Here is a 15,290-nt window from a genome sequence, read left to right on the forward strand (position 1 = left end):
ACTCAGAACTTACCTTGAAGTTCCGAGCTGCCTGCTCAGCCGTCGGCCCGGAACTCGGGGGCTACACCCAGTGGGTGTGCTGGTACCCCCCCCCCCCCCACGGAGGATTAGAAGAACAAAAAATAAGAAGAAAGAGCCATACCCGGACGGCTGCCCGCGTAGCCAAGAACGCCTGCGTGTACTGCTGGAGGGCGGCACCTTGGGCCTGGAACCGGGCTTGGACGTCCTGCGCGGCCATGTTCAAAACACCCGTTTCGCCCCTAGGCGTCCACACCGGTGGGGCGGCACTGGTGACCTCGGCGTCGGGGGCCGAAGAGCTAGCGGCCCCGATCTCCTGCGGCCGTGGCGCTGAGGCTGCCTTCTCCGCACAACGGCACCCCGGAGTGCGGACTGCCGGAGTCAAGCGCACCACCAACTCACCGCCAGTTGGTGGCACCGGCAGCGCTTCAGGCCGACTGCTCTAGACGTCAGCAGTCGGCGCGCGAGGATTCACCTCCGCCTCCAAGATGACGGGGCCTCCGCCCTCCCTCTCCAGGGCCGGCTGGTCGCCTGCAACCCCTCCAGTCGGCGCCTGGCCCTCCGGCGTCGGTGGCACCGCGCGCAGCGGGACGACAAGCTACGCAGTTCGGCCAGGCGCCGCCTCCTCCGCCTGAGCCTTGGCGGCCGCGTCCGCCTGCTCCTTGGTCGCCGCATCGGCCTCCGCCTGCACCCCCTTGGCCGCCTCCGCCTTCTCCCGCTCCTCGCACGCCTCCCGCGCGTTCCTCTCTGTTGCCTCCTGGAGGTCGGCGAGTGGGTCCATGCGGCGGGGTCCCGCGGAGCCGCCCGCTGCCCCAATCACCGACGCAGACGGTGCCCGCTCAAGAGAGAGCGGGGCCCTGTTCGTACCAAGCAAGACGAACTAAGAAAAAGCTTGCAAAGAAAGAAGAAAAGCAAGCACATAGCAACAACGGAAAGATCGAAATACTTACTAAGACACCATAGGGCGGTGCTTCGGGGCCTTCTGGAATTGGGCCGCCTTCACGGTGGCCTCCTGCCGCCTGGTCGCGGCCGCCGTGTTCCTGGCCTTCTTGAGTCGGCTGCCGAACAGCCCGGCGTCGGCTCGGCGCTTCGGCGCGCCGCCTGGTGCAGTCAGCACGGCCGAAGAGCACGCGCCCGCCTTATCGGCGCCGTGAGTGCGGTGCGGCTCATTCTCCTCCTCATCATCATCCTGCCAGTCCTCAAGGCCGCCTCCTGAGGAGCCGCCTGCTCCACCTCCGCCACCAGTGGCGTCTTCTTCTTCCATGGCGGCCGCCCCCAAGTCAGGGTCGTCCACGTCGCTCCCCGACCGGTCCGGCAGGTACTCCTGCTCGGCCAGGGCGTTGGCGGCCGACTGGGTCGTGAAAATCTGCATCGTAACCAACTAATCAGGCAACAAAAAGAAGAGCCCGAACAAATGAAGAAAAGAAGAATTGAAAGGCTCACCGTAGGCGGTGGGTGTGCGCGGCTATACGGCGGCTTGCCGAACCGCCACTCCTTCTCCGAGAGTTTGTAGTTGGAGAAGTAATTCACCAGCCGGACCACCTCCATGTCCGGCAGCTCCTTGGTGCACATCCGGCATGGGTCCCGGTGCCCGCTCATGCGGCTGATGATGTGAGGCGGGGCTTGGAGGGCGAGCACTCAGCGCGCCACGAAGGCGGTCAGCAGGTCTGAGGCCTTGAGGCCCTCCGACTCCATCATCACCTGAAGCTGGGCGAGAGCGGTGGAGGAGGCAGCCGACAGGTTCTTTGGCCGAAATTGCCAGTTGGTGCGAGGCCCAACCGGCGGGCCGGTTGCATAAGCCGGCAGGTTGATGTTGTCCATCGTCAGATGGATGTTCTTGACGTAGAAGTAGGACTTTTGCCACAGTTTGGCCGACTGCAGCAAGGCGAGGGAGGGGAAGCGGACCCCAGTACCCAAGCGCTGCACTGCGACACAGGCTCTGCATTGAGCCACCTCGTTCTTGATGGCGGTGCCGAGCTTGAGGTAGAAGAACTCCCCCCAAAGCTCAAGGGTGGGGAGTATGCCGAGGAAGCCCTCGCAGAGAGTGACGAAGGCGGCAGTAGCACCACCATATTCGGCGTGAGGTGGTGCGGCTGGACTTTGTAGAACGTGAGGAAGGAGCGGAAGAAGCTGCTCACCGACAGGCCGAAGCCGCGGAGAAAATGGGACCGGAAGACGATGCATTCGCCGTCTTCCGGCGCCTGTGAGATTTCTGCCTCGGGGGGACACGCACCTTCACGTGCGTCTCGCGGGGCAGCTGCCGCGTCTGGTGAAGAAAGGAGAGGTGATCTCCATGGACATTGGAGCCGTCCCAGTCGCCGGCCCGTTCGCGCGCCATGGACTTGGGTGCTCGACGGAGGCGCGGCGTGGCAACGAGCGGGCGAATCCACGGCGAAGCAAGGAAGCTGCGGTGAAGAGAAGCCCGGCGACGGTGGGCTGCGGCAGCGCCTCCGCGAGAGGAAGGGGTGCTACAGCGGCAGAGAGCAGGAGAAGAAGAATGGCGGAGGCAAAGGGAGAGGAGGGCGCGCGTGCGTCTGCCGCCCCCTCCCCCTACTTATAGCCCCAGGCGGCGGAGCCGAGGGGGCGAGCCGTGGGGGTCGTGGGATTAATTACGCCCCACTCCCCCCACGATCCCACGTTTCCCACGCCAATAAAGGCATGTATTAACTGCCACAGAAGACCAACCGCCCGCCTCGGCCGCAGCGGATTTGCGCGCTGCCGAGGCCCTGTAGTGGCGGGCCCGGGCCTGCGGCGACGTCCCGTCGCGTGCCTGGGCTGGCAGGCCAACCTGGCCTATCGGCACCGCGTGGCGGGCGAGCAACAGGCGGATGAAACCAAGCTACCAGACCACTCAGAGTAGGAAGCTACCGAGGCTCCTCGTCTCTTCAGCCGCGGTGCCCCACTAGCTTCGGGGACTACTGTCGGAGTAAATGACCATGGGTAGCCTCATCGGCTCCCCATGGTATTTCAAGACATCGGGGCTAGCTGCGCCCCTCAAACCACCTAAGCCGTATGGCCGCCTTCTTGGGCCAGCTGGTCCAAGCGGCCGGCTGCTAGAAGGCGGCAGACCCTAGAAGGCGGCCACGAGGTGAGCCGACTCCTAGCAGGCGGCCCCTCGTCCCCTAGAAGTTATCACCTCATTACAACAACGAGACGGGGCGTGGCTACAGGCACTACAAAAAAAAGACACATCCGTGACATTTTGGGCCGAACGGAAATTTTTTCTATCGTACTTATGACACTTCTATGACGATAATTGTGACAAAACCCGGTATCATCATAGATGTGGTGGGGTCCTACTTCTATGACAAAAAATCATGACAGAACATGGGCTTTTCATCCTGGGCGGGCCGGAGACGCAGCTGCATGACATTCTTTGGGCCGTCCATGATGGAAAAAACCGTGGTAGAAGCAAGGGCGAGGAAAATATCAGGGTGTTCCCGGTTACGGTGGGTGGTCGGGGCCGAGCGATGCGCGTTTCTCTCGTACACACATGCGTGAGGGTGCGAGGCGTTGGGCTCTAACTGAACCCGAGCGATGCGTTGGGCTCCAACTGAACCTGAGCGATTGCACTGCAGGCTACGCGTTACTGAACCCGAGTGACGGTGTCCTGGACTAGGGGGTACGCACCACGTCGTCTCCCGACCAGCTGGATCGGGCCGAGGACCCCCATGGCGGTTCACTATTGAGCCAGTTCGGACAGCCCATGCCGCATACAAGGAGGATTCTACAAGACTTGGCGCCCAAGACAAGGACTCCTCTAAACCCTAGGCCTACGGTACATATATAAACCGATGCCAGGCTATTCAATAGACGATATCATATTCATTACTACAATCTCGTGGTAGATACATATACTCTGTACTACACCCATATGAATACAATCAAAAGCAGCATGTAGGGTATTATCTCATCAAGAGAGCCCGAAGCTGGGTAAAACCCCGTGTCCATGTTACCATCGCTCCCGGACGCCTAGCTTAGGACCGCTACTACGAGATAGGCCGGATATTGAACCGACATTGGTGCTTTCATTGAGAGCCTGCTGGCGGTCGCCACGGGGCGATGGGAATTCGGATCGTCTCCGGCGTGATCTATGCATCGGAGCCGAGCTTTATGGTCGATGTCGGCATCTTTTTTGGCCGGCTCGACTGGCCACCTTGGCTTAGCCAAGGACTGTGCCCTACCTCCGATCATCATGTTTGGACGAGGGCCTTCATCAGCATCAACTCCGATCTCTATCATGATCATGCAAGAATCATCCATGGAGCTCGGGGGCTCAACGTCAACATCGCCCTCAGGCGACCGTGCTTTTTTTCTGAATAGCAAACTTGTATCCGCTGCCACCACCTCCTCGAGCATCGCTTTGACGATTCCTTCGGTGGAATTGTGCGGAATTAAGTGTACAACAACCATGCCAAATTTCATCGAGTTCCTATGGAGGAAACTCTAGCAATCTACGATATACCGGAGCCCTGTCAAATCTGGACGGGAATCTGGATGAGTTTAGGGTGTGGTCTCCATATCCCAGCTCGGAGGTCCTTTGGAAGATCCAACCGTTCATCTGCTGCCGAATTCCCATATCTACCACCCCTCCAAATTTCAGCTCGATCCGACGGTTCAAACTCCGGGAACCTTCAGATGAGTGGACCCATTTTCGGATCTGTTTTCTGCGCGAATACGAATCCGGCCCGAGTTCATGTTTCTTCATGAACGGAATATTGGAGAACCCTTTTGAGAGAATTTTTTCTAGGGTATTGTGCGTTGTTTTTAAACACGTAGCCATAAAATTTTAAGCCTCCTCCGAGGCAATCTTCACCATCACGCTGGTGTCAAACCAGTCCAGCAATATTGCTCCACGACGAGCCGACCTCAACTTCTTCGATCATCATATCGGCAAGCCGAACAAGAGTTCGGCATCGCGAAGGATAAATCATCACCAAAATCGCTGCCCCACGGATTACACGGTGCGGGCACACCGGCATCGCCGCATGGTCACTTCATCAAGCCGGCATTGACCGCGTCACAAGTCACGACCTGCGTCAGCATGGCCGCACTGTTGCTTCTTCAAGCCGATGTCCATCACGCTGACCTGCTTCAACACCTCGGCTGACATGGCAGCTGCAACGTCTCCTCACCGACCAGCTCCATCACCTCGGCTGGACCGGGGACTTTGCTATTTCTTCATCAACATACTCCGGTGACTTCGGCGTCACCAGCCGACCAGCTTCGTCAAGTTAGCTGGACTGGGGGCTTTGCCTCAACGAGCCCACCTTTCCCAGCATCGCCATGTCGTCGCTTTATCGCCCATCAGGCAATGGGTGTGCGGATCGAGTCCCAATTTTGGGAGCAACCTTTCTTCAGATTGCTACAACAAATAAACCAGGTGCTATTTATCCTACTAATTTTTTCTTGTTTGGATTTATTTTTCCCAAGGAATTATTACTCTGGTTTGTTCCATCATCTATACGCAGGTCTATTGTGATAGCCTGAATTTTGGCCCTTTCTTTTTCTTTTGTTCTTCCGAGGTTTTTGCCTGAGTTTTTCTTTTTCGTGGCTTTGTGGTCTGGAAACTGAAGAAGATAAACTCTTCTTTGCTTCCAGAGTGGCTTGTTATTCCCAAATCTTTCCCTAGGCCCTGTCATTTTCATCCTAGCCCAAATCCCAATATTCTTTTGGGAATATTCCTTTTCTATCAAAGGAGTAACTCAAATTGCCCTAGGTTGTGAAGCAACCTATATTTCCCTCACTCCTAAAATTCCCAAATAATTCTCATAAATTGTTTGCATCATATTTTGATCAAATATGCAAAACTTTTCATTGCCATGTTCAAAAATAATCCTCCAATAATTCATTTCCTATTCTGCCCTAAAAGGCACATTGTGAAGCAAGTGCGATTTTCCTTTTTCCCAATTGACCTCAAACTCCTTGGACACCTTTTCCTGTCCATATCATTGCCACATGCCAAAGTGCAACCTCATTTGCCCAGTAAATATTCCTGAGCAATTTTTCAAAGTTCCTGTCTGAGGGAACTGGTTGTGAAGGAAGTACAAGCTAGGCATATCCAAATGAGTTGCCATTTTTCATGATCCCTCATATCATCATATCATAGCTCTCCACAAAAGTAGAGCTCATGTCATGCCTCCATGTGAGCTCAGCTTCAATTCTTAGTTTCTGGTCAAAATTTCAGTTTGTGAAGCAAGTATATTTTATCTTGCTCCATTATGGCTGCCAATTTTTCTAGGCCTTCTAGTATCCATATAACGTCCCACCACCAAGTTGTGGCTCAATCCCTTTGACCATTTGCCCTGTGGAATTTTTCCAAGTTTCTGGTCAGAATAAATCTTTCTAAAGCAAGTGCTATTTCGGTTCATCCAAATGGCATGAAACTCCTTGGGCATCTGTATATCTTCAAATCATTGGGCCATAACCATTTGCAGCTCAATTGATGCAACTATGTGAGTGCATCATCCAAATTCCCATTTCTGGCCATTATGGCACTTTCTACAGCAACCACCCTTTAAACTCCTCCTCTGAAGCTGATTTCCTGTGATCGTAGTCACCTTAGTGCATGATAATTACCAGACAAATATTTTACTGAGTTACCTAGCTGGTGTCCCCACTGCACAGCACAAACACTTGGCTGCTGGTTTGCTTTGGGGCCATCTGCAAATCTGTTCTTTGCCCCTAGATTGATTTATTTCTTCATTTAGACTAAGGTCACTAGGGTCATTCCACGGGACATGGTCGGCCCGGCCAGAACGGGCTGTGTGCACCAGTGCGCGCGGTGACCACCTCTCTGGCGTGCAATGGCCGCGTCCAGAATGGCTTCTTGCTCGGGCCCCTCCTCTGCTCGGTGTCTCAGCGAGCACGGGCATGTCCACTGTCTTCCTCTCGTCGTCGCCGTTCCCCTGGACCCCTCTCCCCCTCCGTCCGCTTCCCCACCGACGCAAGCCGCCGCGCACCCACGAGAGCTCAGTGGAGCTTTGGATCTTCCCATCGCCGTCGTCTTCCTCCCTGCGCCCCTTGGCCTCCTCTGCCCCGTGAGAACCTCTACTGTGCCTCCCTCGTCGCCTGCCCCCGAGCTCGAGCGCGCGGGCACGCGTTCGCGGCACCGGACAGGCGTCCGCGGCGGTGCCAGCTCGGCCTCCCTCGCCCCGCCTATAAATGGCCCTCCCCCGAGCATTTCGAGCTCACCAGCAGCCTTCCCACACTCCTCTACCCCGCCCCGACCTCTCATTCGAGCTGCAAGAGCTCCTGAGCCCGCCCTTGCCACCATGGCCGCCGCCTCTGCCCCTCTTCGATTCGGGCAAGTCGAGCCCTTCCCCTCCGTTCCGTCCCCACCAATAGCCTTCCCGGAGTCCAGCAACTCGCCCCAACTCCTTTCCCCTCGCCGGAGTGCCCTGCAGCCCCGTAGCCAAATCCCACCCGAAGCCCCCTCTGCCGGAGTGCTTGCAGCTCTCAACCCCGCCCTCCTCGAGGTCCGTTCTGTCCTGGAGCGGGTCGGCCTCGTCGCCCTGAGCACGTGGGTAGGTCGAGCGCCACCTACGGTGGTCGAAGTCGCCGGCGATCGTTGTCGGGGCGGCCGGTCTCGCCTTTGCCTCAGCGCGCGTCGGGGGAAGAAGAGGAGGAGAGGGAGGAGAGAGAAGGTCAACGCGGGTCCCACCCGTCAGCCGCACGAAGCGCCTGCTGACGTGGATAAGTGGACACGCAGTTCTGGCGAGTACGTCTTCATGCGTTGAAAGCGTATTCTCCGGGTGCTTCAGCTAAAAGTATGCTTTCGCGTTAGGAAAGCGTATTTGCTGAAGTACGCCTTCTGTTTTCCTGCCTAAGTCCAGTCTAAAAATCTTTCATTACAGATGGGTCCCTGGCAGAAAACACCTCATAACTTTTTATCCGTAACTCCAAATGAGGTGAATCCAAAGCCTACTTCTTCGTTTCGTCGAGCCCATTCTGTTGGTTTCATTTTCACTATGGTTTGACACTGTGAAAATGACCTTTTTGCCCTTGCACGTAAACAGCCCCTCCGAGAGAGAACTGTTTCCGGCAAATTTTTCCGCGGCTTCACCGCACTTCTTCTCGGTGCCTTCTTCACCCCCAGGCAAGCCAAAATACCCATTTTCATGATAGTCATGCAGTAGCCATGGTTTTCAACTTGAATATTTATTAAATGATTGCTTGTTTAAAACATGGTTATCGTTTTTTCGGTAATGCTTCTGGTTTAGTGCTTACTTGTTTGCTATGTTGTCATGCACCTGGTTATCATGCCCTGCTAGTTGCTAGTATTGCTTTCATATTGCCATGCTTGATAGTAGTACATTTTGGGTTGGTCATGTTCTTCAGTGCATGATTAACGTCGGTTATCGAGTACCATTAATATGCGTTGTTCCTTTGTTCTTAGTTGGTTAAGTCTTACTCGGTGATGTTATTGATGATTTCTTGCATATTATTTATGTTTGATGATAATGGTCATGTTATGCTATGAGTAGTGTTGTACTTGTAAAATTTATGCTCGTCATTATGCCATGTTCAGTTGGAGATTATTCATAGCTGATATGGTGGATAGTTATGTTGCATCCCGTACTTATGTTGATATCATGTTCATGCATTGTAATTGCATCATGTTATTTTATCATGGCTCAGCATTTTGCATTCAAGTTTAACCGGATTTAATTGAACTTGAACAACTGTTGGCTGAGTCATGGTGCCGCCAGATCAAAACTGACCAGTGCAACCACGCTTATCTTATGGGTAAGGTCCTAACTGGGTCTATTGTCGTGCATCTCGCTGGTGCCTCCCACGAGGGAAGGTTATGGGCGTGCTTACCCTGATCAGGTAGGCGGACATAACCTTGTGTGCCCGTTGTTTTTATTTTTATGGATCCGGTCCCCGTGAGGGAGTTTTGACCACGACGGTGGTCGGGGTGTCTTTGGTAGACACGGGGCCACCCAGGACTAGCCCAGTTGGGAGTGGGTCGGAGTGGCCGGGAGAGTGTCATGACAATAGATCGGTTTTGTTGGAACGTCGTTGGTCCACCCGAATGGGAGTGCGAGGCCATGGGTTCCGTGGTGTGGGTACAGTGTACTAACCACTGCAGAGTGTATATTAAATCTATCGATAGCCGCGCCCGCGGATAAGGGCCCAGTTCGTGTTGGTCCCACCGTGAGTCAACGGTATTAATAATAACTTGGTTAATAACAACCCTGGTTTGATGATGAGATAAGTTGGTTGTGATCGCCGGAAAGATCACTGTTTGAGACCAAGTGTTGGTCATGGTTGTGATCGCCGGAATGATCACCTTGGTATCGAGGATACCGAGTTGTTGGATATTCGTGATGTTGTGCGAGAATCATGGGTAAAGATCAAGCTCCTTGTAGTCATTTAATGATTACTACGGTATTGTTTATACCAAGCTTGATTTGATCCTGAGATAATCGTGTGATGTCCGAGGTTGGTAAGTGATGCGTGTGATGCTTGCGAGATAACCCGAGCAGAATTAATGGTGCATGTAGTGTCATCATGTTGCATGCTAGTAACGTCGGATTTATATGTATATGCTATGCTCATGTTGTTTTACCTGTATCATGTTCATGTTGCCTTTGGATTCTTAGTGGCTATTATGATTATTTTCATGATGGTAGCTGGTATTATTTTGGAGTATTACTTTGGATGTCATGTTGCTCATGCCATGTTGTTATAAGGATATCATGTTAATCCCTGCTTAACTTGTAATTGCCATGCTGTTGTTTGTCTTGAATGCTTCTGGTTAATTGTGAGCTTGCAAGTACATTCAATGTAATGACCTGGCGTGTCATGCCAGCTTGCAGGTCGTGCCTGGATTGCTTGCTTGTTTGGTGTTGTTCCTGTGTTCGCAAGCTAGGATAAGCGTTCCAGCCAGAGTCCCAGCGGAGTGGAGTTCACCACCGTCGTTGTTGTCCCGCTGCTAGAGTTTTTCCGCTGCTTCGAGTTGTTCTGCTGCTTGCATAGAGCAACTGAGGGTGGCGTAGTGTCACCGTGCCGATGTTATTCATTGTAATATCGGAGACCTTGTATTCATTTTTGTGTAATAATAGAAAGCTGGTTTGTTCTATGCTAAGCAGTGCCGTATTCCAGAAGACTTCATCTCGATCTCTGGGCTGGAATACGGGGCGTTCCGGTTTTCTCTGAGCCGGGGTGCCACATCTATCAAATGGTGGCCGCATTAACGATGGTCACATGGTGGTTCGGTAATGGACTTCGACTACGTCACGTGGTCTCTTCGGCAGGCCGACGCCGTCGTCCCAATCGGCGTAAATCGGTTCGCGTGATTACCTTGTTCACTACAAGAAATATGTCAACTAGTGACCTTCTGTCAGTGACCCTGGAAGAATTGGTCATAGATCTATGACCATTTGAGACCAATTGGTCAAAAGCTGTTCGGGGGGCTCCAAACACTAAACTATATCGACCATTTTGGTCAGAAAGGTCGTAATTTCCTTACACGAAAAGGTCACAAAGCAGACAGCACTGATCCGCTGCCTTATTTCTAGCTAGTCATGACCAATATAGATGGTCATAACCTTGTAAGTTGTGGTGGATTGCTATGACTAGGCGCCACCTCATCAGTTTTACCTATGTGTCATGTCCATGTGTCAATTTTTGCCCTAGGTTGTGAAGCAACGTATATTTTTGTCATTCCCAAAATTCCCAAAAAAAATTGGGCATTCTTTACTATCCAAATCGTTGCCTCATGACAATATTCAACTCCATTTGCCTAGTAAATCTTCCTCGGCAAATTTCCAAAGTTTTTGTTCAACTCGAACTGTTGTGAAGGAAGTACTAGCTAGGCATATCCTGATGAGCTAAATTTTTGCCACATCTTCTATATTCCCAAATCATAGCTCTCCACAAAATTTGAGCCCCATCTAACAATACATGTGAGTGTGGCATCAACATTCATATTTCTGTCCAGTATGGTACGTTGCAAAGCAAGTGACACCTAGGCTCCTCCATTTGAGCTGCAAATTTTCCAAGATAGTGTCCTTAGTAGATGATCATCCTCGGCTAAAACTCAGGCCCATTGGACATGTGCATTTCCCGTACCACTAATCAAACACTTGGGTGCTAATTCATGTTTGAGCATTGTTCGGTCTCCTCGTGAGATACTTCTGTTGTTATTTTCTTCCAATCATCTATGTGGGGAGTGCCAAACCTACTAGACATGCCTAGGCTTCCCAGAACGCATGGCAACGCCACGGTCACGCGGTGACCACGCGGCGGGCATGCGAGTCTACGCGCTTTGGAGTTGGGGCTCTGGGCCACCGTCCAAACCTCAACGTATCACCACCAAACCATGTATTTATGCTTAAATAGATACTTATGTACCTAGAAATGATTTTAGGAAAAAATAAAGAGCAAACTATAAGGCAGCTGCAGTTCAAATTTGACCCGCTTCCTACTGAATCGGCGGAAATTTGTCTTTTTCACCAGAGGTGGATAAAAATTTTCTACACGCAACCATTTTGTCAATTGTGCATTAAACATGGCCTAGTATTTTATAAAATTTATTTGGTCCGTTTTTGCAACAATTATTTGGTAGTTCCTTCACAAAAAAACCTCATTTCGGGCACTCGAAAAATGGAAAATGAATTTTCCGTGCAAAGAAAATGAAAACTCCCTTAGGCAACATTGTTAGGAATTCCAAGATGCACCCTTGTGCACAATATGAGATCATTTGAACAAACTATGCCATGAATGTGGCCATAAGATTGATCATTTGGCTTGAAAGCCATGAATCTTCACGCATGATAGCTCATTTCTGAGAACACTTTTTTAAAATAATTGTTGTATTACAAGTTTATTTTTTTCCTGGAAACTTGGTCACGTATGATGACACAATGCGAAGGTTTTCCAATTTTTTGATTTTTTGAATTTTTTATGCCCGTTTCAAAATGCGGTCAAAACGGCAGGCTTGAATGTTCCTAGCTAGTGGTTGAATCTTGGAAACCTTTTGATGTTTCTCTGATTAAATAGATAGTTATGTACCTAGAAATGATTTTTGGAAAAAATAAGTAGCAAACTATGAGGCAGCCGCAGTTCAAATTTGACCCGCTTCCAACTGAAACGGCGGAAATGTGTCTTTTTCACCAGAGGTGGATCAAAACTTTTTACACCCAACCATTTGGTCAATTGTGCATTAAATATGGCCTAGTATTTTATAAAAATGATTTGGTCCAATTTTTCAACAATTATTTGGTAGGTTCTTCACAAAAAAACCTCATTTGGGGCACTCAAAAAATGGAAAATGATTTTTTCGTCCAAAGAAAATGAAAGTTTCCTTAGGCAACATTGTTTTCCATTCCAACATGCACCATTGTGCAGAAGATGAGATCATTTGAACAAACTATGCCATGAATGTGGCCATAAGATTGATCATTTGACTTGAAAGCCATGAATCTTCACTCATGATAGCTCATTTCTAAGAACACTTTTTTTAAAGAATTGCCGTATTACAAGTTTATTATTTTTCCTGGTAACTTGGTCACATATAATGACACAATGCGAAGGTTTTCCAATTTTTTGATTTGTTTTTGAGTTTTTTATGCCCGTTTCAAAATGCGGTCAAAACGGCGGGAATGACCGTTCCTAGCTAGTGGTTGAATCTTGGGATTTTTTTGGTGTTTCTCTGATTAAATAGATACTTTTGTGCCTAGAAATGATTTTTGGAAAAAATAAATAGCAAACTATGAGGCAGCCGCAGTTCAAATTTGACCCGCTTCCAATTCAAACGGCGGAAATTTGTCTTTTTCACTAGAGGTGGATCAAAACATTACACCCAACCATTTGGTCAATTGTGCATTAAATATGGCCTAGTATTTTATAAAACTGATTTGGTCCAATTTTGCAACAATTATTTGGTAGGTTCTTCACAAAAAAACCTCATTTGGGGCACTCGAAAAATGGAAAATGATTTTTTCGTCCAAAGAAAATGAAAGTTTCCTTAGGCAACATTGTTTGCCATTCCAATATGCACCCTTGTGCACAATACGAGATCATTTTAACAAACTATGCCATGAATGTGGCCATAAGATTGATCATTTGACTTGAAGGCCATGAATCTTCACACATGATGGCTCATTTCTGAGAACATTTTTTTAAAAGAATTGCCGTATTACAAGTTTATTAATTTTTCTGGTAACCTGGTCACATATAATGACACAATGCGAAGGTTTTCCAATTTTTTGTTTTTTTCAATTTTTTATGCCCGTTTCAAAATGCGGTCAAAACGGCGGGAATGACCGTTCCTAGCTGGTGCTTGAATCTTGGAATTTTTTGGTGTTTCTCTAATTAAATAGATACTTTTTTACCTAGAAATGATTTTTGGAAAAAATAAATAGCAAACTATGAGGCAGGCGCAGTTCAAATTTGACCCGCTTCCAGCTGGAACGGCGGAAATTTGTCTTTTTCACCAGATGTGGATCAAAACTTTTTACACGTAACCATTTGGTCAATTGTGCATTAAATATGGCCTAGTATTTTATAAAACTGATTTGGTCCAATTTTGCAACAATTATTTGGTAGGTTCTTCACAAAAAAACCTCATTTGGGGCACTCGAAAAATGGAAAATGATTTTTTTCGTCCAAAGAAAATGAAAATTTCCTTAGGCAACATTGTTTGCCATTCCAATATGCACCCTTATGCACAATATGAGATCATTTGAATCAACTATGCCATGAATGTTAAGGTAGATTCTTTTTTGAAACATAATTTGCCTTTTTGATGAGAGGTGGATCGAAAGCATTTTACATGTTAAGATTTGGTCCACTGTACATAAAATGCAGTCTTATAGTTTTGGAAAATGGTGTGGTGCCATTTTCAAACAAATATTTGGTAGATCCTTCACAAAAAAAATAATTTTGTCACTCCAAAAATAGAAAATGATTTTTTCCTAGAACTCATTTCTCAAAACACTTTTTAAAGATATTTGTCTTATTCCAATTCCAAGTTTGTTAGTTTTCCTAAAAACTATGTCACATTTGGTGACACAATGAGAATGTTTTTTAATTTCTCATATCAGAAAACTGTTTATATGATTCAACACCTTTTTTTTGAAACAACATGATCCAACACCTTATTTCTAGTCAATTATGACCAATTTAGAAGGTCATAACGTGTACTGAGTTCTGATTGGTCCATGGGCATGTCACGCGGATCATGCCTCAAACGCCGTCGGATGCAGTTGATCCGACGGCAGCCCTTTCTCCCTCACCCCCCCCCTCTTTGTCTCAAAAAAAAAGAAAAAGAAAACTACCTCACCCCACGAACCCTAGCGCTCCAGATCCGCACCCCGCCACTCTCACCCTCGACTCCCACATCGCCGGCCGCCACCCACGCCGATCCCATCCCTCCCCTTGTCTCCCTCTCCCAAACCTTGCCGCCGGCGGCCTCTCCCCCTCCTCTCCGCTTCCCCCCACCTCAGGCGGAGCCCCCCACCTATCCATCTCTCTCCAGCGACCCCTCTCTCTCCCCCGGCACTCATCTTCGCCGCTAGGGTTTGCGGTGGCTTTGCCCCACGCTCGCCATGGCTCTTCAGCAACCAGGACGCAACGGCGTCGATGGGATCCGACGGGCGCGTTGCTCCGGCGATCCGGTGACTCAGGTGAGTCCCTCCAGTCCTCCTCGTCGCATCCCTCCCTCTCTTCCTCACCACGTTCCCGCTCCCTCTCAGATCCGTCGTCGCTCGAGGAATGGAACGCCATGGACGGGATGGCCACTTCCTCCCTGCTCCGACGCCATAGAGGGTGCCTTCTCGCTGCAGCGTCTCCTCACCGCCGAGTCTCTCTGGGGTGGTCTGGTGGCTGTGATCTCGACCCGCCCCAATGGATTGTCCGGCGTTGGCGTACACAGCGGAGGTGCCGCTGTTCCGCTACGCCAACCCCATCTTACAGCCCTCCGTCGCCCCACTAGCAAGCTGCAAGGTGAGGCCGTCTGGGATTCTGTTGTGTGCATTTGTGCACACTTGTTCATTTAGCTGATCTGGGATTCTGTAAGGAAGATCATCACAATTATAGATTTGTAGTTTCTTTGGTTGAAGCATTTGTTATAGTTTCGTCGGCTGTAGCGTGTGTTAAGAAAATGTAGTGATGGTTTAGTTCTTATGTTTCAAAAATTTATTTATCTGTGATGTGATGAGAACATTTAGGCATTGCATTGTTGCATTCCGAATTAGACAATGAATAATGTTTTTATGTTGCTAACTTTTTATTGTTGGGCCTCGAGGATGACAACGCCTCGC

This window comes from Aegilops tauschii, chromosome 4, assembly GCF_002575655.3.
Source record: "Aegilops tauschii subsp. strangulata cultivar AL8/78 chromosome 4, Aet v6.0, whole genome shotgun sequence".
Lineage (NCBI taxonomy): Eukaryota > Viridiplantae > Streptophyta > Magnoliopsida > Poales > Poaceae > Aegilops > Aegilops tauschii.